At 58.8% G+C, this 22,490-nt stretch overlaps 38 non-coding genes across 38 annotated transcripts; all 38 read left to right on the forward strand.

Annotated features, from left to right (window-relative positions):
* The first annotated feature begins 216 nt into the window (after positions 1–216).
* Positions 217–335, forward strand: LOC133672029 (5S ribosomal RNA). Its single transcript, XR_009834631.1, has one exon. It is a non-coding gene; the product is annotated as a 5S ribosomal RNA (ribosomal RNA).
* Positions 336–808: 473 nt separating this feature from the next.
* LOC133672084 (5S ribosomal RNA) lies at positions 809–927 on the forward strand. The gene has a single exon (XR_009834684.1). It is a non-coding gene; the product is annotated as a 5S ribosomal RNA (ribosomal RNA).
* Positions 928–1,400: 473 nt separating this feature from the next.
* On the forward strand, positions 1,401–1,519 carry LOC133672151 (5S ribosomal RNA). Its single transcript, XR_009834750.1, has one exon. It is a non-coding gene; the product is annotated as a 5S ribosomal RNA (ribosomal RNA).
* Positions 1,520–1,993: 474 nt separating this feature from the next.
* Positions 1,994–2,112, forward strand: LOC133672030 (5S ribosomal RNA). The gene has a single exon (XR_009834632.1). It is a non-coding gene; the product is annotated as a 5S ribosomal RNA (ribosomal RNA).
* Positions 2,113–2,586: 474 nt separating this feature from the next.
* LOC133672034 (5S ribosomal RNA) lies at positions 2,587–2,705 on the forward strand. Its single transcript, XR_009834636.1, has one exon. It is a non-coding gene; the product is annotated as a 5S ribosomal RNA (ribosomal RNA).
* A 474-nt stretch (positions 2,706–3,179) lies between these two features.
* LOC133672023 (5S ribosomal RNA) lies at positions 3,180–3,298 on the forward strand. The gene has a single exon (XR_009834625.1). It is a non-coding gene; the product is annotated as a 5S ribosomal RNA (ribosomal RNA).
* A 474-nt stretch (positions 3,299–3,772) lies between these two features.
* LOC133672066 (5S ribosomal RNA) lies at positions 3,773–3,891 on the forward strand. The gene has a single exon (XR_009834667.1). It is a non-coding gene; the product is annotated as a 5S ribosomal RNA (ribosomal RNA).
* A 474-nt stretch (positions 3,892–4,365) lies between these two features.
* Positions 4,366–4,484, forward strand: LOC133671867 (5S ribosomal RNA). The gene has a single exon (XR_009834478.1). It is a non-coding gene; the product is annotated as a 5S ribosomal RNA (ribosomal RNA).
* Positions 4,485–4,958: 474 nt separating this feature from the next.
* Positions 4,959–5,077, forward strand: LOC133671868 (5S ribosomal RNA). The gene has a single exon (XR_009834479.1). It is a non-coding gene; the product is annotated as a 5S ribosomal RNA (ribosomal RNA).
* Positions 5,078–5,551: 474 nt separating this feature from the next.
* LOC133671979 (5S ribosomal RNA) lies at positions 5,552–5,670 on the forward strand. The gene has a single exon (XR_009834584.1). It is a non-coding gene; the product is annotated as a 5S ribosomal RNA (ribosomal RNA).
* Positions 5,671–6,143: 473 nt separating this feature from the next.
* Positions 6,144–6,262, forward strand: LOC133671994 (5S ribosomal RNA). The gene has a single exon (XR_009834598.1). It is a non-coding gene; the product is annotated as a 5S ribosomal RNA (ribosomal RNA).
* A 472-nt stretch (positions 6,263–6,734) lies between these two features.
* On the forward strand, positions 6,735–6,853 carry LOC133671995 (5S ribosomal RNA). Its single transcript, XR_009834599.1, has one exon. It is a non-coding gene; the product is annotated as a 5S ribosomal RNA (ribosomal RNA).
* Positions 6,854–7,326: 473 nt separating this feature from the next.
* LOC133672095 (5S ribosomal RNA) lies at positions 7,327–7,445 on the forward strand. Its single transcript, XR_009834697.1, has one exon. It is a non-coding gene; the product is annotated as a 5S ribosomal RNA (ribosomal RNA).
* A 473-nt stretch (positions 7,446–7,918) lies between these two features.
* Positions 7,919–8,037, forward strand: LOC133672162 (5S ribosomal RNA). Its single transcript, XR_009834761.1, has one exon. It is a non-coding gene; the product is annotated as a 5S ribosomal RNA (ribosomal RNA).
* A 474-nt stretch (positions 8,038–8,511) lies between these two features.
* On the forward strand, positions 8,512–8,630 carry LOC133671871 (5S ribosomal RNA). The gene has a single exon (XR_009834481.1). It is a non-coding gene; the product is annotated as a 5S ribosomal RNA (ribosomal RNA).
* A 473-nt stretch (positions 8,631–9,103) lies between these two features.
* Positions 9,104–9,222, forward strand: LOC133672096 (5S ribosomal RNA). The gene has a single exon (XR_009834698.1). It is a non-coding gene; the product is annotated as a 5S ribosomal RNA (ribosomal RNA).
* Positions 9,223–9,695: 473 nt separating this feature from the next.
* Positions 9,696–9,814, forward strand: LOC133672163 (5S ribosomal RNA). The gene has a single exon (XR_009834762.1). It is a non-coding gene; the product is annotated as a 5S ribosomal RNA (ribosomal RNA).
* A 474-nt stretch (positions 9,815–10,288) lies between these two features.
* On the forward strand, positions 10,289–10,407 carry LOC133671872 (5S ribosomal RNA). Its single transcript, XR_009834482.1, has one exon. It is a non-coding gene; the product is annotated as a 5S ribosomal RNA (ribosomal RNA).
* Positions 10,408–10,880: 473 nt separating this feature from the next.
* On the forward strand, positions 10,881–10,999 carry LOC133672097 (5S ribosomal RNA). The gene has a single exon (XR_009834699.1). It is a non-coding gene; the product is annotated as a 5S ribosomal RNA (ribosomal RNA).
* A 473-nt stretch (positions 11,000–11,472) lies between these two features.
* LOC133672165 (5S ribosomal RNA) lies at positions 11,473–11,591 on the forward strand. Its single transcript, XR_009834763.1, has one exon. It is a non-coding gene; the product is annotated as a 5S ribosomal RNA (ribosomal RNA).
* A 474-nt stretch (positions 11,592–12,065) lies between these two features.
* On the forward strand, positions 12,066–12,184 carry LOC133672125 (5S ribosomal RNA). The gene has a single exon (XR_009834725.1). It is a non-coding gene; the product is annotated as a 5S ribosomal RNA (ribosomal RNA).
* Positions 12,185–12,658: 474 nt separating this feature from the next.
* On the forward strand, positions 12,659–12,777 carry LOC133672050 (5S ribosomal RNA). Its single transcript, XR_009834651.1, has one exon. It is a non-coding gene; the product is annotated as a 5S ribosomal RNA (ribosomal RNA).
* Positions 12,778–13,252: 475 nt separating this feature from the next.
* LOC133672088 (5S ribosomal RNA) lies at positions 13,253–13,371 on the forward strand. The gene has a single exon (XR_009834689.1). It is a non-coding gene; the product is annotated as a 5S ribosomal RNA (ribosomal RNA).
* Positions 13,372–13,845: 474 nt separating this feature from the next.
* LOC133671873 (5S ribosomal RNA) lies at positions 13,846–13,964 on the forward strand. The gene has a single exon (XR_009834483.1). It is a non-coding gene; the product is annotated as a 5S ribosomal RNA (ribosomal RNA).
* A 473-nt stretch (positions 13,965–14,437) lies between these two features.
* On the forward strand, positions 14,438–14,556 carry LOC133672098 (5S ribosomal RNA). Its single transcript, XR_009834700.1, has one exon. It is a non-coding gene; the product is annotated as a 5S ribosomal RNA (ribosomal RNA).
* Positions 14,557–15,029: 473 nt separating this feature from the next.
* On the forward strand, positions 15,030–15,148 carry LOC133672166 (5S ribosomal RNA). The gene has a single exon (XR_009834764.1). It is a non-coding gene; the product is annotated as a 5S ribosomal RNA (ribosomal RNA).
* A 474-nt stretch (positions 15,149–15,622) lies between these two features.
* LOC133672035 (5S ribosomal RNA) lies at positions 15,623–15,741 on the forward strand. The gene has a single exon (XR_009834637.1). It is a non-coding gene; the product is annotated as a 5S ribosomal RNA (ribosomal RNA).
* A 474-nt stretch (positions 15,742–16,215) lies between these two features.
* On the forward strand, positions 16,216–16,334 carry LOC133672051 (5S ribosomal RNA). Its single transcript, XR_009834652.1, has one exon. It is a non-coding gene; the product is annotated as a 5S ribosomal RNA (ribosomal RNA).
* A 473-nt stretch (positions 16,335–16,807) lies between these two features.
* On the forward strand, positions 16,808–16,926 carry LOC133672167 (5S ribosomal RNA). Its single transcript, XR_009834765.1, has one exon. It is a non-coding gene; the product is annotated as a 5S ribosomal RNA (ribosomal RNA).
* A 474-nt stretch (positions 16,927–17,400) lies between these two features.
* On the forward strand, positions 17,401–17,519 carry LOC133672036 (5S ribosomal RNA). Its single transcript, XR_009834638.1, has one exon. It is a non-coding gene; the product is annotated as a 5S ribosomal RNA (ribosomal RNA).
* A 474-nt stretch (positions 17,520–17,993) lies between these two features.
* LOC133672052 (5S ribosomal RNA) lies at positions 17,994–18,112 on the forward strand. The gene has a single exon (XR_009834653.1). It is a non-coding gene; the product is annotated as a 5S ribosomal RNA (ribosomal RNA).
* A 473-nt stretch (positions 18,113–18,585) lies between these two features.
* Positions 18,586–18,704, forward strand: LOC133672168 (5S ribosomal RNA). Its single transcript, XR_009834766.1, has one exon. It is a non-coding gene; the product is annotated as a 5S ribosomal RNA (ribosomal RNA).
* Positions 18,705–19,178: 474 nt separating this feature from the next.
* On the forward strand, positions 19,179–19,297 carry LOC133672037 (5S ribosomal RNA). The gene has a single exon (XR_009834639.1). It is a non-coding gene; the product is annotated as a 5S ribosomal RNA (ribosomal RNA).
* Positions 19,298–19,771: 474 nt separating this feature from the next.
* Positions 19,772–19,890, forward strand: LOC133672053 (5S ribosomal RNA). The gene has a single exon (XR_009834654.1). It is a non-coding gene; the product is annotated as a 5S ribosomal RNA (ribosomal RNA).
* A 473-nt stretch (positions 19,891–20,363) lies between these two features.
* Positions 20,364–20,482, forward strand: LOC133672169 (5S ribosomal RNA). The gene has a single exon (XR_009834767.1). It is a non-coding gene; the product is annotated as a 5S ribosomal RNA (ribosomal RNA).
* A 474-nt stretch (positions 20,483–20,956) lies between these two features.
* LOC133672038 (5S ribosomal RNA) lies at positions 20,957–21,075 on the forward strand. The gene has a single exon (XR_009834640.1). It is a non-coding gene; the product is annotated as a 5S ribosomal RNA (ribosomal RNA).
* A 474-nt stretch (positions 21,076–21,549) lies between these two features.
* LOC133672054 (5S ribosomal RNA) lies at positions 21,550–21,668 on the forward strand. The gene has a single exon (XR_009834655.1). It is a non-coding gene; the product is annotated as a 5S ribosomal RNA (ribosomal RNA).
* A 473-nt stretch (positions 21,669–22,141) lies between these two features.
* On the forward strand, positions 22,142–22,260 carry LOC133672170 (5S ribosomal RNA). The gene has a single exon (XR_009834768.1). It is a non-coding gene; the product is annotated as a 5S ribosomal RNA (ribosomal RNA).
* Positions 22,261–22,490: the final 230 nt, after the last annotated feature.

The raw sequence follows: 22,490 nt of genomic DNA on the forward strand, positions 1-22,490 counted from the left end.
TGTAAAAATCTGGGCACGATCCGACGGTTGGATCGCGAGTTATGGCTCTTTTAAGCCGGTGTTCCTGCGCGGTTCGGACCGGCCTGCTTCGGGGTCCCGGTCATGCTTCACAAAACCGGCGATTGTCGGACCGCCTCGACGCGTCCCATCGCTCTGCCATCCTCCTCGCGCGGCTCCTTCGAAGCGGTTATAGGAAGTGCCCGTTCATGGACTCACGGGTGCGATCATACCAGCACTAATGCACCGGATCCCATCAGAACTCCGCAGTTAAACGTGATTGGGCGAGAGTAGTACTAGGATGGGTGACCTCCTGGGAAGTCCTCGTGTTGCACCCCATCTTTTTGCTAGTTCCCCGACCCTTCTTTTTTTGGTCTCCTGCTCCCCTTCCCGTTATTTCCTCACCTTTCCTTTCCCGCACGTCGTCCTGTGCCCCCCGGGAGGAGGGGCGCGGTGAGTCGCCCGAGATGAGAAAGAGACAGGGCAGAAGAGTGAAAGGCCCGTGGCTCCGGGGCGATGACGTCATGATTTAAAGATCCGGCGGTCTGCGTAGCGATTCCATTGCTACTATAAGGGAATCGGACTCCGGAAGCTCCTGTAAAAATCTGGGCGCGATCCGACGGTCGGATCCCGGGTTATGGCCCTTTTCAGCCGGTGTTCCTCCGCGGCTCAGACCGGCCCGCTTCAGGGTCCCGCTCAGGTTTCCCAAAATCAGGGATTGTCTGACCGCCTCGACGCGTGCCATCGCTCTGCCATCCTCCTCGCGCGGCTCGTTCGAAGCGCTTATAGGAAGTGCGCGTTCAGGCCTCACGGGTGCGTTCATACCAGCACTAATGCACCGGATCCCATCAGAACTCCGCAGTTAAACATGCTTGGGCGAGAGTAGTACTAGGCTGGGTGACCTCCTGGGAAGTCCTCGTGTTGCACCCCATCTTTTTGCTAGTTCCCCGACCCTTCTTTTTTTGGTCTCCTGCTCCCCTTCCCGTTATTTCCTCACCTTTCCTTTCCCGCACGGTGTCCCGTGCCCCCCGGGAGGAGGGGCGCGGTGAGTCGCCCGAGATGAGAAAGAGACAGGGCAGAAGAGTGAAAGGCCCGTGGCTCCGGGGCGATGACGTCATGATTTAAAGATCCGACGGTCTGCGTAGCGAATCCATTGCTACTATAAGGGAATCGGACTCCGGAAGCTCCTGTAAAAATCTGGGCGCGATCCGACGGTCCGATCCCGGGTTATGGCCCTTTTGAGCCGGTGTTCCTCCGCGGTTAAGACCGGCCCGCTTCGGGGTCCCGGTCAGGCTTCCCCAAATCAGGGATTGTCGGACCGCCTCGACGCCTGCCATCGCTCTGCCCTCCTCCTCGCGCGGCTCGTTCGAATCGCTTATAGGAAGTGCGCGTTCAGGCCTCACGGGTGCGTTCATACCAGCACTAATGCACCGGATCCCATCAGAACTCCGACGTTAAACGTTCTTGGGCGAGAGTAGTACTAGGCTGGGTGACGTCCTGGGAAGTCCTCGTGTTGCACCCCATCTTTTTGCTAGTTCCCCGACCCTTCTTTTTTTGGTCTCCGGCTCCCCTTCCCGTTATTTCCTCACCTTTCCTTTCCCGCACGTCGTCCCTTGCCCCCCGGGAGGAGGGGCGCGGTGAGTCGCCCGAGATGAGAAAGAGACAGGGTAGAAGAGTGAAAGGCCCGTGGCTCCGGGGCGATGACATTATGATTTAAAGATCTGGCGGTCTGCGTAGCGATTCCATGGCTACTATAAGGGAATCGGACTACGGAAGCTCCTGTAAAAATCTGGGCGCGATCCGACGGTTGGATCGCGAGTTATGGCTCTTTTAAGCCGGTGTTCCTGCGCGGTTCGGACCGGCCTGCTTCGGGGTCCCGGTCATGCTTCACAAAACCGGCGATTGTCGGACCGCCTCGACGCGTCCCATCGCTCTGCCATCCTCCTCGCGTGGCTCCTTCGAAGCGGTTATAGGAAGTGCCCGTTCATGGACTCACGGGTGCGATCATACCAGCACTAATGCACCGGATCCCATCAGAACTCCGCAGTTAAACGTGATTGGGCGAGAGTAGTACTAGGATGGGTGACCTCCTGGGAAGTCCTCGTGTTGCACCCCATCTTTTTGCTAGTTCCCCGACCCTTCTTTTTTTGGTCTCCTGCTCCCCTTCCCGTTATTTCCTCACCTTTCCTTTCCCGCACGTCGTCCTGTGCCCCCCGGGAGGAGGGGCGCGGTGAGTCGCCCGAGATGAGAAAGAGACAGGGCAGAAGAGTGAAAGGCCCGTGGCTCCGGGGCGATGACGTCATGATTTAAAGATCCGGCGGTCTGCGTAGCGATTCCATTGCTACTATAAGGGAATCAGACTTCGGAAGCTCCTGTAAAAATCTGGGCGCGATCCGACGGTTGGAACGCGAGTTATGGCCCTTTTGAGCCGGTGCTCCTGCGCGGTTCGGACCGGCCTGCTTCGGGGTCCCGGTCATGCTTCCCAAAACCGGCGATTGTCGGACCGCCTCGACGCGTCCCATCGCTCTGCCCTCCTCCTCGGGCGGCTCCTTCGAAGCGGTTATAGGAAGTGCCCGTTCATGGACTCACGGGTGCGATCATACCAGCACTAATGCACCGGATCCCATCAGAAATCCGCAGTTAAACGTGCTTGGGCGAGAGTAGTACTAGGCTGGGTGACCTCCTGGGAAGTCCTCGTGTTGCACCCCATCTTTTTGCTAGTTCCCCGACCCTTCTTTTTTTGGTCTCCTGCTCCCCTTCCCGTTATTTCCTCACCTTTCCTTTCCCGCACGTCGTCCCGTGCCCCCCGGGAGGAGGGGAGCGGTGAGTAGCCCGAGATGAGAAAGAGACAGGGCAGAAGAGTGAAAGGCCCGTGGCTCCGGGGCGATGACGTCATGATTTAAAGATCCGGCGGTCTGCATAGCGATTCCATGGCTACTATAAGGGAATCGGACTCCGGAAGCTCCTGTAAAAATCTGGGCGCGATCCGACGGTTGGATCGCGAGTTATGGCCCTTTTGAGCCGGTGTTCCTGCGCGGCTCGGACCGGCCCGCTTCGGGGTCCCGGTCATGCTTCCCAAAACCGGCGATTGTCGGACCGCCTCGACGCGTCCCATCGCTCTGCCATCCTCCTCGCGCGGCTCCTTCGAAGCGGTTATAGGAAGTGCCCGTTCATGGACTCCCGGGTGCGATCATACCAGCACTAATGCACCGGATCCCATCAGAATTCCGCAGTTAAACGTGCTTGGGCGAGAGTAGTACTAGGCTGGGTGACCTCCTGGGAAGTCCTCGTGTTGCACCCCATCTTTTTGCTAGTTCCCCGACCCTTCTTTTTTTGGTCTCCTGCTCCCCTTCCCGTTATTTCCTCACCTTTCTTTTCCCGCACGCCGTCCCGTGCCCCCCGGGAGGAGGGGCGCGGTGAGTCGCCCGAGATGAGAAAGAGACATGGCAGAAGAGTGAAAGGCTCGTGGCTCCGGGGCGATGACGTCATGATTTAAAGATCCGGCGGTCTGCGTAGCGATTCCATGGCTACTATAAGGGAATCGGACTCCGGAAGCTCCTGTAAAAATCTGGGCGCGATCCGACGGTGGGATCGCGAGTTATGGCCCTTTTGAGCCGGTGTTCCTGCGCGGCTCGGACCGGCCTGCTTCGGGGTCCCGGTCAGGCTTCCCAAAACCGGGGATTGTCGGACCGCCTCGACGCGTCCCATCGCTCTGCCATCCTCCTCGCGCGGCTCCTTCGAAGCGGTTATAGGAAGTGCCCGTTCATGGACTCACGGGTGCGATCATACCAGCACTAATGCACCGGATCCCATCAGAACTCCGCAGTTAAACGTGATTGGGCGAGAGTAGTACTAGGCTGGGTGACCTCCTGGGAAGTCCTCGTGTTGCACCCCATCTTTTTGCTAGTTCCCCGACCCTTCTTTTTTTGGTCTCCTGCTCTCCTTCCCGTTATTTCCTCACCTTTCTTTTCCCGCACGTCGTCCCGTGCCCCCCGGGAGGAGGGGCGCGGTGAGTCGCCCGAGATGAGAAAGAGACAGGGCAGAAGAGTGAAAGGCCCGTGGCTCCGGGGCGATGACGTCATGATTTAAAGATCCGGCTGTCTGCGTAGCGATTCCATGGCTACTATAAGGGAATCGGACTCCGGAAGCTCCTGTAAAAATCTGGGCGCGATCCGACGGTGGGATCGCGAGTTATGGCCCTTTTGAGCCGGTGTTCCTGCGCGGCTCGGACCGGCCTGCTTCGGGGTCCCGGTCAGGCTTCCCAAAACCGGGGATTGTCGGACCGCCTCGACGCGTCCCATCGCTCTGCCATCCTCCTCGCGCGGCTCCTTCGAAGCGGTTATAGGAAGTGCCCGTTCATGGACTCACGGGTGCGATCATACCAGCACTAATGCACCGGATCCCATCAGAACTCCGCAGTTAAACGTGCTTGGGCGAGAGTAGTACTAGGCTGGGTGACCTCCTGGGAAGTCCTCGTGTTGCACCCCATCTTTTTGCTAGTTCCCCGACCCTTCTTTTTTTGGTCTCCTGCTCCCCTTCCCGTTATTTCCTCACCTTTCCTTTCCCGCACGTCGTCCCGTGCCCCCCGGGAGGAGGGGCGCGGTGAGTCGCCCGAGATGAGAAAGAGACAGGGCAGAAGAGTGAAAGGCCCGTGGCTCCGGGGCGATGACGTCATGATTTAAAGATCCGGCGGTCTGCGTAGCGATTCCATTGCTACTATAAGGGAATCAGACTTCGGAAGCTCCTGTAAAAATCTGGGCGCGATCCGACGGTTGGAACGCGAGTTATGGCCCTTTTGAGCCGGTGCTCCTGCGCGGTTCGGACCGGCCTGCTTCGGGGTCCCGGTCATGCTTCCCAAAACCGGCGATTGTCGGACCGCCTCGACGCGTCCCATCGCTCTGCCATCCTCCTCGCGCGGCTCCTTCGAAGCGGTTATAGGAAGTGCCCGTTCATGGACTCCCGGGTGCGATCATACCAGCACTAATGCACCGGATCCCATCAGAACTCCGCAGTTAAACGTGCTTGGGCGAGAGTAGTACTAGGCTGGGTGACCTCCTGGGAAGTCCTCGTGTTGCACCCCATCTTTTTGCTAGTTCCCCGACCCTTCTTTTTTTGCTCTCCTGCTCCCCTTCCCGTTATTTCCTCACCTTTCCTTTCCCGCACGCCGTCCCGTGCACCCCGGGAGGAGGGGTGCGGTGAGTCGCTTGAGTTGAGAAAGAGACAGGGCAGAAGAGTGAAAGGCCCGTGGCTCCGGGGCGATGACGTCATGATTTAAAGATCCGGCTGTATGCGTAGCGATTCCATCGCTACTATAAGGGAATCGGACTGCGGAAGCTCCTGTAAAAATCCGGGCGCGATCCAACAGTGGGATCGCGAGTTATGGCCCTTTTGAGCTGGTGTTCCTGCGCGTTTCGGACCGGCCGGCTTCGGGGTCCCGGTCATGCTTCCCAAAACCGGCGATTGTCGGACCGCCTCGACGCGTCCCTTCGCTCTGCCCTCCTCCTCGTGCGGCTCCTTCGAAGCGGTTATAGGAAGTGCCCGTTCATGGACTCACGGGTGCGATCATACCAGCACTAATGCACCGGATCCCATCAGAACTCCGCAGTGAAACGTGCTTGGGCGAGAGTAGTACTAGGCTGGGTGACCTCCTGGGAAGTCCTCGTGTTGCACCCCATCTTTTTGCTAGTTCCCCGACCCTTCTTTTTTTGGTCTCCTGCTCCCCTTCCCGTTATTTCCTCACCTTTCCTTTCCCGCACGTCGTCCCGTGCCCCCCGGGAGGAGGGGCGCGGTGAGTCGCCCGAGATGAGAAAGAGACAGGGCAGAATAGTGAAAGGCCCGTGGCTCCGGGGCGATGACGTCATGATTTAAAGATCCGGCGGTCTGCGTAGCGATTCCATTGCTACTATAAGGGAATCGGACTGCGGAAGCTCCTGTAAAAATCCGGGCGCGATCCGACGGTTGGATCGCGAGTTATGGCCCTTTTGAGCCGGTGTTCCTGCGCGGCTCGGATCGGCCCGCTTCGGGGTCCCGGTCAGGCTTCCCAAAATCAGGGATTGTCAGACCGCCTCGACGTCTGCCATTGCTCCGCCATCCTCCTCGCGCGGCTCGTTCGAAGCGCTTATAGGAAGTGCGCGTTCAGGCCTCACGGGTGCGTTCATACCAGCACTAATGCACCGGATCCCATCAGAACTCCGCAGTTAAACGTGCTTGGGCGAGAGTAGTACTAGGCTGGGTGACCTCCTGGGAAGTCCTCGTGTTGCACCCCATCTTTTTGCTAGTTCCCCGACCCTTCTTTTTTGATCTCCTGCTCCCCTTCCCGTTATTTCCTCACCTTTCCTTTCCCGCACGCCGTCCCGTGCACCCCGGGAGGAGGGGTGCGGTGAGTCGCTTGAGATGAGAAAGAGACATGGCAGAAGAGTGAAAGGCCCGTGGCTCCGGGGTGATGACGTCATGATTTAAAGATCCGGCTGTCTGCGTAGCGATTCCATGTCTACTATAAGGGAATCGGACTCCGGAAGCTCCTGTAAAAATCTGGGCGCGATCCGACGGTGGGATCGCGAGTTATGGCCCTTTTGAGCCGGTGTTCCTGCGCGGCTCGGACCGGCCTGCTTCGGGGTCCCGGTCAGGCTTCCCAAAACCGGGGATTGTCAGACCGCCTCGACACCTGCCATCGCTCTGCCATCCTCCTCGCGCGGCTCGTTCGAAGCGCTTAAAGGAAGTGCGCGTTCAGGCCTCACGGGTGCGTTCATACCAGCACTAATGCACCGGATCCCATCAGAACTCCGCAGTTAAACGTGCTTGGGCGAGAGTAGTACTAGGCTGGGTGACCTCCTGGGAAGTCCTCGTGTTGCACCCCATCTTTTTGCTAGTTCCCCGACCCTTCTTTTTTTGGTCTCCTGCTCCCCTTCCCGTTATTTCCTCACCTTTCTTTTCCCGCACGTCGTCCCGTGCCCCCCGGGAGGAGGGGCGCGGTGAGTCACCCGAGATGAGAAAGAGACAGGGCAGAAGAGTGAAAGGCCCGTGGCTCCGGGGCGATGACGTCATGATTTAAAGATCCGGCGGTCTGCGTAGCGATTCCATGGCTACTATAAGGGAATCGGACTCCGGAAGCTCCTGTAAAAATCTGGGCGCGATCTGACGGTCGGATCCCGGGTTATGGCCCTTTTGAGCCGGTGTTCCTCCGCGGCTCAGACCGGCCCGCTTCAGGGTCCCGATCAGGCTTCCCAAAATCAGGGATTGTCCGACCGCCTCGACGCGTGCCATCGCTCTGCCATCCTCCTCGCGCGGCTCGTTCGAAGCGCTTATAGGAAGTGCGCGTTCAGGTCTCACGGGTGCGTTCATACCAGCACTAATGCACCGGATCCCATCAGAACTCCGCAGTTAAACATGCTTGGGCGAGAGTAGTACTAGGCTGGGTGACCTCTTGGGAAGTCCTCGTGTTGCACCCCATCTTTTTGCTAGTTCCCCGACCCTTCTTTTTTTGGTCTCCTGCTCCCCTTCCCGTTATTTCCTCACCTTTCCTTTCCCGCACGGTGGCCGATGCCCCCCGGGAGGAGGGGCGCGGTGAGTCGCCCGAGATGAGAAAGAGACAGGGCAGAAGAGTGAAAGGCCCGTGGCTCCGGGGCGATGACGTCATGATTTAAAGATCCGACGGTCGGCGTAGCGATTCCATTGCTACTATAAGGGAATCGGACTCCGGAAGCTCCTGTAAAAATCTGGGCGCGATCCGACGGTCCGATCCCGGGTTATGGCCCTTTTGAGCCGGTGTTCCTCCGCGGCTAAGACCGGCCCGTTTCGGGGTCCCGGTCAGGCTTCCCAAAATCAGGGATTGTCGGACCGCCTCGACGCCTGCCATCGCTCTGCCCTCCTCCTCGCGCGGCTCGTTCGAATCGCTTATAGGAAGTGCGCGTTCAGGCCTCACGGGTGCGTTCATACCAGCACTAATGCACCAGATCCCATCAGAACTCCGCAGTTAAACGTTCTTGGGAGAGAGTAGTACTAGGCTGGGTGACCTCCTGGGAAGTCCTCGTGTTGCACCCCATCTTTTTGCTAGTTCCCCGACCCTTCTTTTTTTGGTCTCCTGCTCCCCTTCCCGTTATTTCCTCACCTTTCCTTTCCCGCACGCCGTCCCGTGCCCCCCGGGAGGAGGGGCGCGGTGAGTCGCCCGAGATGAGAAAGAGACAGGGCAGAAGAGTGAAAGGCCCGTGGCTCCGGGGCGATGACGTCATGATTTAAAGATCCGGCGGTCTGCGTAGCGATTCCATGGCTACTATAAGGGAATCAGACTCCGGAAGCTCCTGTAAAAATCTGGGCGCGATCCGACGGTTGGATCGCGAGTTATGGCCCTTTTGAGCCGGTGTTCCTGCGCGGCTCGGACCGGCCCGCTTCGGGGTCCCGGTCATGCTTCCCAAAACCGGCGATTGTCGGACCGCCTCGACGCGTCCCATCGCTCTGCCATCCTCCTCGCGCGGCTCCTTCGAAGCGGTTATAGGAAGTGCCCGTTCATGGACTCCCGGGTGCGATCATACCAGCACTAATGCACCGGATCCCATCAGAACTCCGCAGTTAAACGTGCTTGGGCGAGAGTAGTACTAGGCTGGGTGACCTCCTGGGAAGTCCTCGTGTTGCACCCCATCTTTTTGCTAGTTCCCCGACCCTTCTTTTTTTGGTCTCCTGCTCCCCTTCCCGTTATTTCCTCACCTTTCCTTTCCCGCACGTCGTCCCGTGCCCCCCGGGAGGAGGGGCGCGGTGAGTCGCCCGAGATGAGAAAGAGACAGGGCAGAATAGTGAAAGGCCCGTGGCTCCGGGGCGATGACGTCATGATTTAAAGATCCGGCGGTCTGCGTAGCGATTCCATGGCTACTATAAGGGAATCGGACTCCGGAAGCTCCTGTAAAAATCTGGGCGCGATCCGACGGTCGGATCCCGGGTTATGGCCCTTTTGAGCCGGTGTTCCTCCGCGGCTCAGACCGGCCCGCTTCAGGGTCCCGATCAGGCTTCCCAAAATCAGGGATTGTCCGACCGCCTCGACGCGTGCCATCGCTCTGCCATCCTCCTCGCGCGGCTCGTTCGAAGCGCTTATAGGAAGTGCGCGTTCAGGTCTCACGGGTGCGTTCATACCAGCACTAATGCACCGGATCCCATCAGAACTCCGCAGTTAAACATGCTTGGGCGAGAGTAGTACTAGGCTGGGTGACCTCTTGGGAAGTCCTCGTGTTGCACCCCATCTTTTTGCTAGTTCCCCGACCCTTCTTTTTTTGGTCTCCTGCTCCCCTTCCCGTTATTTCCTCACCTTTCCTTTCCCGCACGGTAGCCGATGCCCCCCGGGAGGAGGGGCGCGGTGAGTCGCCCGAGATGAGAAAGAGACAGGGCAGAAGAGTGAAAGGCCCGTGGCTCCGGGGCGATGACGTCATGATTTAAAGATCCGACGGTCTGCGTAGCGATTCCATTGCTACTATAAGGGAATCGGACTCCGGAAGCTCCTGTAAAAATCTGGGCGCGATCCGACGGTCCGATCCCGGGTTATGGCCCTTTTGAGCCGGTGTTCCTCCGCGGCTAAGACCGGCCCGTTTCGGGGTCCCGGTCAGGCTTCCCAAAATCAGGGATTGTCGGACCGCCTCGACGCCTGCCATCGCTCTGCCCTCCTCCTCGCGCGGCTCGTTCGAATCGCTTATAGGAAGTGCGCGTTCAGGCCTCACGGGTGCGTTCATACCAGCACTAATGCACCAGATCCCATCAGAACTCCGCAGTTAAACGTTCTTGGGAGAGAGTAGTACTAGGCTGGGTGACCTCCTGGGAAGTCCTCGTGTTGCACCCCATCTTTTTGCTAGTTCCCCGACCCTTCTTTTTTTGGTCTCCTGCTCCCCTTCCCGTTATTTCCTCACCTTTCCTTTCCCGCACGCCGTCCCGTGCCCCCCGGGAGGAGGGGCGCGGTGAGTCGCCCGAGATGAGAAAGAGACAGGGCAGAAGAGTGAAAGGCCCGTGGCTCCGGGGCGATGACGTCATGATTTAAAGATCCGGCGGTCTGCGTAGCGATTCCATGGCTACTATAAGGGAATCAGACTCCGGAAGCTCCTGTAAAAATCTGGGCGCGATCCGACGGTTGGATCGCGAGTTATGGCCCTTTTGAGCCGGTGTTCCTGCGCGGCTCGGACCGGCCCGCTTCGGGGTCCCGGTCATGCTTCCAAAAACCGGCGATTGTCGGACCGCCTCGACGCGTCCCATCGCTCTGCCATCCTCCTCGCGCGGCTCCTTCGAAGCGGTTATAGGAAGTGCCCGTTCATGGACTCCCGGGTGCGATCATACCAGCACTAATGCACCGGATCCCATCAGAACTCCGCAGTTAAACGTGCTTGGGCGAGAGTAGTACTAGGCTGGGTGACCTCCTGGGAAGTCCTCGTGTTGCACCCCATCTTTTTGCTAGTTCCCCGACCCTTCTTTTTTTGGTCTCCTGCTCCCCTTCCCGTTATTTCCTCACCTTTCCTTTCCCGCACGTCGTCCCGTGCCCCCCGGGAGGAGGGGCGCGGTGAGTCACCCGAGATGAGAAAGAGACAGGGCAGAAGAGTGAAAGGCCCGTGGCTCCGGGGCGATGACGTCATGATTTAAAGATCCGGCGGTCTGCGTAGCGATTCCATGGCTACTATAAGGGAATCGGACTCCGGAAGCTCCTGTAAAAATCTGGGCGCGATCCGACGGTCGGATCCCGGGTTATGGCCCTTTTGAGCCGGTGTTCCTCCGCGGCTCAGACCGGCCCGCTTCAGGGTCCCGATCAGGCTTCCCAAAATCAGGGATTGTCCGACCGCCTCGACGCGTGCCATCGCTCTGCCATCCTCCTCGCGCGGCTCGTTCGAAGCGCTTATAGGAAGTGCGCGTTCAGGTCTCACGGGTGCGTTCATACCAGCACTAATGCACCGGATCCCATCAGAACTCCGCAGTTAAACATGCTTGGGCGAGAGTAGTACTAGGCTGGGTGACCTCTTGGGAAGTCCTCGTGTTGCACCCCATCTTTTTGCTAGTTCCCCGACCCTTCTTTTTTTGGTCTCCTGCTCCCCTTCCCGTTATTTCCTCACCTTTCCTTTCCCGCACGGTGGCCGATGCCCCCCGGGAGGAGGGGCGCGGTGAGTCGCCCGAGATGAGAAAGAGACAGGGCAGAAGAGTGAAAGGCCCGTGGCTCCGGGGCGATGACGTCATGATTTAAAGATCCGACGGTCTGCGTAGCGATTCCATTGCTACTATAAGGGAATCGGACTCCGGAAGCTCCTGTAAAAATCTGGGCGCGATCCGACGGTCCGATCCCGGGTTATGGCCCTTTTGAGCCGGTGTTCCTCCGCGGCTAAGACCGGCCCGTTTCGGGGTCCCGGTCAGGCTTCCCAAAATCAGGGATTGTCGGACCGCCTCGACGCCTGCCATCGCTCTGCCCTCCTCCTCGCGCGGGTCGTTCGAATCGCTTATAGGAAGTGCGCGTTCAGGCCTCACGGGTGCGTTCATACCAGCACTAATGCACCAGATCCCATCAGAACTCCGCAGTTAAACGTTCTTGGGAGAGAGTAGTACTAGGCTGGGTGACCTCCTGGGAAGTCCTCGTGTTGCACCCCATCTTTTTGCTAGTTCCCCGACCCTTCTTTTTTTGGTCTCCTGCTCCCCTTCCCGTTATTTCCTCACCTTTCCTTTCCCGCACGCCGTCCCGTGCCCCCCGGGAGGAGGGGCGCGGTGAGTCGCCCGAGATGAGAAAGAGACAGGGCAGAAGAGTGAAAGGCCCGTGGCTCCGGGGCGATGACGTCATGATTTAAAGATCCGGCGGTCTGCGTAGCGATTCCATGGCTACTATAAGGGAATCAGACTCCGGAAGCTCCTGTAAAAATCTGGGCGCGATCCGACGGTTGGATCGCGAGTTATGGCCCTTTTGAGCCGGTGTTCCTGCGCGGCTCGGACCGGCCCGCTTCGGGGTCCCGGTCATGCTTCCCAAAACCGGCGATTGTCGGACCGCCTCGACGCGTCCCATCGCTCTGCCATCCTCCTCGCGCGGCTCCTTCGAAGCGGTTATAGGAAGTGCCCGTTCATGGACTCCCGGGTGCGATCATACCAGCACTAATGCACCGGATCCCATCAGAACTCCGCAGTTAAACTTGCTTGGGCGAGAGTAGTACTAGGCTGGGTGACCTCCTGGGAAGTCGTCGTGTTGCACCCCATCTTTTTGCTAGTTCCCCGACCCTTCTTTTTTTGGTCTCCTGCTCCCCTTCCCGTTATTTCCTCACCTTTCCTTTCCCGCACGTCGTCCCGTGCCCCCCGGGAGGAGGGGCGCGGTGAGTCGCCTGAGATGAGAAAGAGACAGGGCAGAAGAGTGAAAGGCCCGTGGCTCCGGGGCGATGACGTCATGATTTAAAGATCCGGCGGTCTGCGTAGCGATTCCATTGCTACTATAAGGGAATCGGACTGCGGAAGCTCCTGTAAAAATCTGGGTGCGATCCGACGGTTGGATCGCGAGTTATGGCCCTTTTGAGCCGGTGTTCCTCCGCGGTTCGGACCGGCCTGCTTCGGGGTCCCGGTCATGCTTCCCAAAACCGGCGATTGTCGGACCGCCTCGACGCGTCCCATCGCTCTGCCCTCCTCCTCGCGCGGCTCCTTCGAAGCGGTTATAGGAAGTGCCCGTTCATGGACTCACGGGTACGATCATACCAGCACTAATGCACCGGATCCCATCAGAACTCCGCAGTTAAACGTGCTTGGGCGAGAGTAGTACTAGGCTGGGTGACCTCCTGGGAAGTCCTCGTGTTGCACCCCATCTTTTTGCTAGTTCCCCGACCCTTCTTTTTTTGATCTCCTGCTCCCCTTCCCGTTATTTCCTCACCTTTTCTTTCCTGGATGGTGTCCCGTACCCCCCGAGAGGTGGGGCGCGGTGAGTCGCCCGAGAGGAGAAAAGGAAAGGGTAGAAGAGTGAAAGGCCCCTGGGTCCGGGGCGATGACGTCATGATCTAAAGAACCGGCGGTCTGCGTAGCGATTCCATTGCTACTATAAGGGAATCGGACTGCGGAAGCTCCTGTAAAAATCTGGGCGCGATCCGACGGTTGGATAGCGAGTTATGGCCCTTTTGAGCCGGTGTTCCTCCGCGGTTCGGACCGGCCTGCTTCGGGGTCCCGGTCAGGCTTCCCAAAACCGGCGATTGTCGGACCGCCTCGACGCGTCCCATCGCTCTGCCATCCTCCTCGCGCGGCTCCTTCGAAGCGGTTATAGGAAGTGCCCGTTCATAGGCCTCACGGGTGCGATCATACCAGCACTAATGCACCGGATCCCATCAGAACTCCGCAGTTAAACATGCTTGGGCGAGAGTAGTACTAGGCTGGGTGATCTCCTGGGAAGTCCTCGTGTTGCACCCCATCTTTTTGCTAGTTCCCCGACCCTTCTTTTTTTGGTCTCCTGCTCCCCTTCCCGTTATTTCCTCACCTTTCCTTTCCCGCACGTCGTCCCGTGCCCCCCGGGAGGAGGGGCGCGGTGAGTCGCCCGAGATGAGAAAAAGACAGGGCAGAAGAGTGAAAGGCCCGTGGCTCCGGGGCGATGACGTCATGATTTAAAGATCCGGCGGTCTGCGTAGCGATTCCATTGCTACTATAAGGGAATCGGACTTCGGAAGCTCCTGTAAAAATCTGGGCGCGATCCGACGGTTGGATCGCGAGTTATGGCCCTTTTGAGCCGGTGCTCCTGCGCGGTTCGGACCGGCCTGCTTCGGGGTCCCGGTAATGCTTCCCAAAACCGGCGATTGGCGGACCGCCTCGACGCGTCCCATCGCTCTGCCATCCTCCTCGCGCGGCTCCTTCGAAGCGGTTATAGGAAGTGCCCGTTCATGGACTCCCGGGTGCGATCATACCAGCACTAATGCACCGGATCCCATCAGAACTCCGCAGTTAAACGTGCTTGGGCGAGAGTAGTACTAGGCTGGGTGACCTCCTGGGAAGTCCTCGTGTTGCACCCCATCTTTTTGCTAGTTCCCCGACCCTTCTTTTTTTGGTCTCCTGCTCCCCTTCCCGTTATTTCCTCACCTTTCCTTTCCCGCACGTCGTCCCGTGCCCCCCGGGAGGAGGGGCGCGGTGAGTCACCCGAGATGAGAAAGAGACAGGGCAGAAGAGTGAAAGGCCCGTGGCTCCGGGGCGATGACGTCATGATTTAAAGATCCGGCGGTCTGCGTAGCGATTCCATGGCTACTATAAGGGAATCGGACTCCGGAAGCTCCTGTAAAAATCTGGGCGTGATCCGACGGTCGGATCCCGGGTTATGGCCCTTTTGAGCCGGTGTTCCTCCGCGGCTCAGACCGGCCCGCTTCAGGGTCCCGATCAGGCTTCCCAAAATCAGGGATTGTCCGACCGCCTCGACGCGTGCCATCGCTCTGCCATCCTCCTCGCGCGGCTCGTTCGAAGCGCTTATAGGAAGTGCGCGTTCAGGTCTCACGGGTGCGTTCATACCAGCACTAATGCACCGGATCCCATCAGAACTCCGCAGTTAAACATGCTTGGGCGAGAGTAGTACTAGGCTGGGTGACCTCTTGGGAAGTCCTCGTGTTGCACCCCATCTTTTTGCTAGTTCCCCGACCCTTCTTTTTTTGGTCTCCTGCTCCCCTTCCCGTTATTTCCTCACCTTTCCTTTCCCGCACGGTGGCCGATGCCCCCCGGGAGGAGGGGCGCGGTGAGTCGCCCGAGATGAGAAAGAGACAGGGCAGAAGAGTGAAAGGCCCGTGGCTCCGGGGCGATGACGTCATGATTTAAAGATCCGGCGGTCTGCGTAGCGATTCCATTGCTACTATAAGGGAATCGGACTCCGGAAGCTCCTGTAAAAATCTGGGCGCGATCCGACGGTCCGATCCCGGGTTATGGCCCTTTTGAGCCGGTGTTCCTCCGCGGCTAAGACCGGCCCGTTTCGGGGTCCCGGTCAGGCTTCCCAAAATCAGGGATTGTCGGACCGCCTCGACGCCTGCCATCGCTCTGCCCTCCTCCTCGCGCGGCTCGTTCGAATCGCTTATAGGAAGTGCGCGTTCAGGCCTCACGGGTGCGTTCATACCAGCACTAATGCACCAGATCCCATCAGAACTCCGCAGTTAAACGTTCTTGGGAGAGAGTAGTACTAGGCTGGGTGACCTCCTGGGAAGTCCTCGTGTTGCACCCCATCTTTTTGCTAGTTCCCCGACCCTTCTTTTTTTGGTCTCCTGCTCCCCTTCCCGTTATTTCCTCACCTTTCCTTTCCCGCACGCCGTCCCGTGCCCCCCGGGAGGAGGGGCGCGGTGAGTCGCCCGAGATGAGAAAGAGACAGGGCAGAAGAGTGAAAGGCCCGTGGCTCCGGGGCGATGACGTCATGATTTAAAGATCCGGCGGTCTGCGTAGCGATTCCATGGCTACTATAAGGGAATCAGACTCCGGAAGCTCCTGTAAAAATCTGGGCGCGATCCGACGGTTGGATCGCGAGTTATGGCCCTTTTGAGCCGGTGTTCCTGCGCGGCTCGGACCGGCCCGCTTCGGGGTCCCGGTCATGCTTCCCAAAACCGGCGATTGTCGGACCGCCTCGACGCGTCCCATCGCTCTGCCATCCTCCTCGCGCGGCTCCTTCGAAGCGGTTATAGGAAGTGCCCGTTCATGGACTCCCGGGTGCGATCATACCAGCACTAATGCACCGGATCCCATCAGAACTCCGCAGTTAAACGTGCTTGGGCGAGAGTAGTACTAGGCTGGGTGACCTCCTGGGAAGTCGTCGTGTTGCACCCCATCTTTTTGCTAGTTCCCCGACCCTTCTTTTTTTGGTCTCCTGCTCCCCTTCCCGTTATTTCCTCACCTTTCCTTTCCCGCACGTCGTCCCGTGCCCCCCGGGAGGAGGGGCGCGGTGAGTCGCCTGAGATGAGAAAGAGACAGGGCAGAAGAGTGAAAGGCCCGTGGCTCCGGGGCGATGACGTCATGATTTAAAGATCCGGCGGTCTGCGTAGCGATTCCATTGCTACTATAAGGGAATCGGACTGCGGAAGCTCCTGTAAAAATCTGGGTGCGATCCGACGGTTGGATCGCGAGTTATGGCCCTTTTGAGCCGGTGTTCCTCCGCGGTTCGGACCGGCCTGCTTCGGGGTCCCGGTCATGCTTCCCAAAACCGGCGATTGTAGGACCGCCTCGACGCGTCCCATCGCTCTGCCCTCCTCCTCGCGCGGCTCCTTCGAAGCGGTTATAGGAAGTGCCCGTTCATGGACTCACGGGTACGATCATACCAGCACTAATGCACCGGATCCCATCAGAACTCCGCAGTTAAACGTGCTTGGGCGAGAGTAGTACTAGGCTGGGTGACCTCCTGGGAAGTCCTCGTGTTGCACCCCATCTTTTTGCTAGTTCCCCGACCCTTCTTTTTTTGATCTCCTGCTCCCCTTCCCGTTATTTCCTCACCTTTTCTTTCCTGGATGGTGTCCCGTGCCCCCCGAGAGGTGGGGCGCGGTGAGTCGCCCGAGAGGAGAAAAGGAAAGGGTAGAAGAGTGAAAGGCCCCTGGGTCCGGGGCGATGACGTCATGATCTAAAGAACCGGCGGTCTGCGTAGCGATTCCATTGCTACTATAAGGGAATCGGACTCCGGAAGCTCCTGTAAAAATCTGGGCGCGATCCGACGGTCCGATCCCGGGTTATGGCCCTTTTGAGCCGGTGTTCCTCCGCGGCTAAGACCGGCCCGTTTCGGGGTCCCGGTCAGGCTTCCCAAAATCAGGGATTGTCGGACCGCCTCGACGCCTGCCATCGCTCTGCCCTCCTCCTCGCGCGGCTCGTTCGAATCGCTTATAGGAAGTGCGCGTTCAGGCCTCACGGGTGCGTTCATACCAGCACTAATGCACCAGATCCCATCAGAACTCCGCAGTTAAACGTTCTTGGGAGAGAGTAGTACTAGGCTGGGTGACCTCCTGGGAAGTCCTCGTGTTGCACCCCATCTTTTTGCTAGTTCCCCGACCCTTCTTTTTTTGGTCTCCTGCTCCCCTTCCCGTTATTTCCTCACCTTTCCTTTCCCGCACGCCGTCCCGTGCCCCCCGGGAGGAGGGGCGCGGTGAGTCGCCCGAGATGAGAAAGAGACAGGGCAGAAGAGTGAAAGGCCCGTGGCTCCGGGGCGATGACGTCATGATTTAAAGATCCGGCGGTCTGCGTAGCGATTCCATGGCTACTATAAGGGAATCAGACTCCGGAAGCTCCTGTAAAAATCTGGGCGCGATCCGACGGTTGGATCGCGAGTTATGGCCCTTTTGAGCCGGTGTTCCTGCGCGGCTCGGACCGGCCCGCTTCGGGGTCCCGGTCATGCTTCCCAAAACCGGCGATTGTCGGACCGCCTCGACGCGTCCCATCGCTCTGCCATCCTCCTCGCGCGGCTCCTTCGAAGCGGTTATAGGAAGTGCCCGTTCATGGACTCCCGGGTGCGATCATACCAGCACTAATGCACCGGATCCCATCAGAACTCCGCAGTTAAACGTGCTTGGGCGAGAGTAGTACTAGGCTGGGTGACCTCCTGGGAAGTCGTCGTGTTGCACCCCATCTTTTTGCTAGTTCCCCGACCCTTCTTTTTTTGGTCTCCTGCTCCCCTTCCCGTTATTTCCTCACCTTTCCTTTCCCGCACGTCGTCCCGTGCCCCCCGGGAGGAGGGGCGCGGTGAGTCGCCTGAGATGAGAAAGAGACAGGGCAGAAGAGTGAAAGGCCCGTGGCTCCGGGGCGATGACGTCATGATTTAAAGATCCGGCGGTCTGCGTAGCGATTCCATTGCTACTATAAGGGAATCGGACTGCGGAAGCTCCTGTAAAAATCTGGGTGCGATCCGACGGTTGGATCGCGAGTTATGGCCCTTTTGAGCCGGTGTTCCTCCGCGGTTCGGACCGGCCTGCTTCGGGGTCCCGGTCATGCTTCCCAAAACCGGCGATTGTAGGACCGCCTCGACGCGTCCCATCGCTCTGCCCTCCTCCTCGCGCGGCTCCTTCGAAGCGGTTATAGGAAGTGCCCGTTCATGGACTCACGGGTACGATCATACCAGCACTAATGCACCGGATCCCATCAGAACTCCGCAGTTAAACGTGCTTGGGCGAGAGTAGTACTAGGCTGGGTGACCTCCTGGGAAGTCCTCGTGTTGCACCCCATCTTTTTGCTAGTTCCCCGACCCTTCTTTTTTTGATCTCCTGCTCCCCTTCCCGTTATTTCCTCACCTTTTCTTTCCTGGATGGTGTCCCGTGCCCCCCGAGAGGTGGGGCGCGGTGAGTCGCCCGAGAGGAGAAAAGGAAAGGGTAGAAGAGTGAAAGGCCCCTGGGTCCGGGGCGATGACGTCATGATCTAAAGAACCGGCGGTCTGCGTAGCGATTCCATTGCTACTATAAGGGAATCGGACTCCGGAAGCTCCTGTAAAAATCTGGGCGCGATCCGACGGTCCGATCCCGGGTTATGGCCCTTTTGAGCCGGTGTTCCTCCGCGGCTAAGACCGGCCCGTTTCGGGGTCCCGGTCAGGCTTCCCAAAATCAGGGATTGTCGGACCGCCTCGACGCCTGCCATCGCTCTGCCCTCCTCCTCGCGCGGCTCGTTCGAATCGCTTATAGGAAGTGCGCGTTCAGGCCTCACGGGTGCGTTCATACCAGCACTAATGCACCAGATCCCATCAGAACTCCGCAGTTAAACGTTCTTGGGAGAGAGTAGTACTAGGCTGGGTGACCTCCTGGGAAGTCCTCGTGTTGCACCCCATCTTTTTGCTAGTTCCCCGACCCTTCTTTTTTTGGTCTCCTGCTCCCCTTCCCGTTATTTCCTCACCTTTCCTTTCCCGCACGCCGTCCCGTGCCCCCCGGGAGGAGGGGCGCGGTGAGTCGCCCGAGATGAGAAAGAGACAGGGCAGAAGAGTGAAAGGCCCGTGGCTCCGGGGCGATGACGTCATGATTTAAAGATCCGGCGGTCTGCGTAGCGATTCCATGGCTACTATAAGGGAATCAGACTCCGGAAGCTCCTGTAAAAATCTGGGCGCGATCCGACGGTTGGATCGCGAGTTATGGCCCTTTTGAGCCGGTGTTCCTGCGCGGCTCGGACCGGCCCGCTTCGGGGTCCCGGTCATGCTTCCCAAAACCGGCGATTGTCGGACCGCCTCGACGCGTCCCATCGCTCTGCCATCCTCCTCGCGCGGCTCCTTCGAAGCGGTTATAGGAAGTGCCCGTTCATGGACTCCCGGGTGCGATCATACCAGCACTAATGCACCGGATCCCATCAGAACTCCGCAGTTAAACGTGCTTGGGCGAGAGTAGTACTAGGCTGGGTGACCTCCTGGGAAGTCGTCGTGTTGCACCCCATCTTTTTGCTAGTTCCCCGACCCTTCTTTTTTTGGTCTCCTGCTCCCCTTCCCGTTATTTCCTCACCTTTCCTTTCCCGCACGTCGTCCCGTGCCCCCCGGGAGGAGGGGCGCGGTGAGTCGCCTGAGATGAGAAAGAGACAGGGCAGAAGAGTGAAAGGCCCGTGGCTCCGGGGCGATGACGTCATGATTTAAAGATCCGGCGGTCTGCGTAGCGATTCCATTGCTACTATAAGGGAATCGGACTGCGGAAGCTCCTGTAAAAATCTGGGTGCGATCCGACGGTTGGATCGCGAGTTATGGCCCTTTTGAGCCGGTGTTCCTCCGCGGTTCGGACCGGCCTGCTTCGGGGTCCCGGTCATGCTTCCCAAAACCGGCGATTGTAGGACCGCCTCGACGCGTCCCATCGCTCTGCCCTCCTCCTCGCGCGGCTCCTTCGAAGCGGTTATAGGAAGTGCCCGTTCATGGACTCACGGGTACGATCATACCAGCACTAATGCACCGGATCCCATCAGAACTCCGCAGTTAAACGTGCTTGGGCGAGAGTAGTACTAGGCTGGGTGACCTCCTGGGAAGTCCTCGTGTTGCACCCCATCTTTTTGCTAGTTCCCCGACCCTTCTTTTTTTGATCTCCTGCTCCCCTTCCCGTTATTTCCTCACCTTTTCTTTCCTGGATGGTGTCCCGTGCCCCCCGAGAGGTGGGGCGCGGTGAGTCGCCCGAGAGGAGAAAAGGAAAGGGTAGAAGAGTGAAAGGCCCCTGGGTCCGGGGCGATGACGTCATGATCTAAAGAACCGGCGGTCTGCGTAGCGATTCCATTGCTACTATAAGGGAATCGGACTCCGGAAGCTCCTGTAAAAATCTGGGCGCGATCCGACGGTCCGATCCCGGGTTATGGCCCTTTTGAGCCGGTGTTCCTCCGCGGCTAAGACCGGCCCGTTTCGGGGTCCCGGTCAGGCTTCCCAAAATCAGGGATTGTCGGACCGCCTCGACGCCTGCCATCGCTCTGCCCTCCTCCTCGCGCGGCTCGTTCGAATCGCTTATAGGAAGTGCGCGTTCAGGCCTCACGGGTGCGTTCATACCAGCACTAATGCACCAGATCCCATCAGAACTCCGCAGTTAAACGTTCTTGGGAGAGAGTAGTACTAGGCTGGGTGACCTCCTGGGAAGTCCTCGTGTTGCACCCCATCTTTTTGCTAGTTCCCCGACCCTTCTTTTTTTGGTCTCCTGCTCCCCTTCCCGTTATTTCCTCACCTTTCCTTTCCCGCACGCCGTCCCGTGCCCCCCGGGAGGAGGGGCGCGGTGAGTCGCCCGAGATGAGAAAGAGACAGGGCAGAAGAGTGAAAGGCCCGTGGCTCCGGGGCGATGACGTCATGATTTAAAGATCCGGCGGTCTGCGTAGCGATTCCATGGCTACTATAAGGGAATCAGACTCCGGAAGCTCCTGTAAAAATCTGGGCGCGATCCGACGGTTGGATCGCGAGTTATGGCCCTTTTGAGCCGGTGTTCCTGCGCGGCTCGGACCGGCCCGCTTCGGGGTCCCGGTCATGCTTCCCAAAACCGGCGATTGTCGGACCGCCTCGACGCGTCCCATCGCTCTGCCATCCTCCTCGCGCGGCTCCTTCGAAGCGGTTATAGGAAGTGCCCGTTCATGGACTCCCGGGTGCGATCATACCAGCACTAATGCACCGGATCCCATCAGAACTCCGCAGTTAAACGTGCTTGGGCGAGAGTAGTACTAGGCTGGGTGACCTCCTGGGAAGTCGTCGTGTTGCACCCCATCTTTTTGCTAGTTCCCCGACCCTTCTTTTTTTGGTCTCCTGCTCCCCTTCCCGTTATTTCCTCACCTTTCCTTTCCCGCACGTCGTCCCGTGCCCCCCGGGAGGAGGGGCGCGGTGAGTCGCCTGAGATGAGAAAGAGACAGGGCAGAAGAGTGAAAGGCCCGTGGCTCCGGGGCGATGACGTCATGATTTAAAGATCCGGCGGTCTGCGTAGCGATTCCATTGCTACTATAAGGGAATCGGACTGCGGAAGCTCCTGTAAAAATCTGGGTGCGATCCGACGGTTGGATCGCGAGTTATGGCCCTTTTGAGCCGGTGTTCCTCCGCGGTTCGGACCGGCCTGCTTCGGGGTCCCGGTCATGCTTCCCAAAACCGGCGATTGTAGGACCGCCTCGACGCGTCCCATCGCTCTGCCCTCCTCCTCGCGCGGCTCCTTCGAAGCGGTTATAGGAAGTGCCCGTTCATGGACTCACGGGTACGATCATACCAGCACTAATGCACCGGATCCCATCAGAACTCCGCAGTTAAACGTGCTTGGGCGAGAGTAGTACTAGGCTGGGTGACCTCCTGGGAAGTCCTCGTGTTGCACCCCATCTTTTTGCTAGTTCCCCGACCCTTCTTTTTTTGATCTCCTGCTCCCCTTCCCGTTATTTCCTCACCTTTTCTTTCCTGGATGGTGTCCCGTGCCCCCCGAGAGGTGGGGCGCGGTGAGTCGCCCGAGAGGAGAAAAGGAAAGGGTAGAAGAGTGAAAGGCCCCTGGGTCCGGGGCGATGACGTCATGATCTAAAGAACCGGCGGTCTGCGTAGCGATTCCATTGCTACTATAAGGGAATCGGACTCCGGAAGCTCCTGTAAAAATCTGGGCGCGATCCGACGGTCCGATCCCGGGTTATGGCCCTTTTGAGCCGGTGTTCCTCCGCGGCTAAGACCGGCCCGTTTCGGGGTCCCGGTCAGGCTTCCCAAAATCAGGGATTGTCGGACCGCCTCGACGCCTGCCATCGCTCTGCCCTCCTCCTCGCGCGGCTCGTTCGAATCGCTTATAGGAAGTGCGCGTTCAGGCCTCACGGGTGCGTTCATACCAGCACTAATGCACCAGATCCCATCAGAACTCCGCAGTTAAACGTTCTTGGGAGAGAGTAGTACTAGGCTGGGTGACCTCCTGGGAAGTCCTCGTGTTGCACCCCATCTTTTTGCTAGTTCCCCGACCCTTCTTTTTTTGGTCTCCTGCTCCCCTTCCCGTTATTTCCTCACCTTTCCTTTCCCGCACGCCGTCCCGTGCCCCCCGGGAGGAGGGGCGCGGTGAGTCGCCCGAGATGAGAAAGAGACAGGGCAGAAGAGTGAAAGGCCCGTGGCTCCGGGGCGATGACGTCATGATTTAAAGATCCGGCGGTCTGCGTAGCGATTCCATGGCTAC

Source organism: Populus nigra, chromosome 13 (assembly GCF_951802175.1).
Source record: "Populus nigra chromosome 13, ddPopNigr1.1, whole genome shotgun sequence".
Taxonomy (NCBI): Eukaryota; Viridiplantae; Streptophyta; class Magnoliopsida; order Malpighiales; family Salicaceae; genus Populus; species Populus nigra.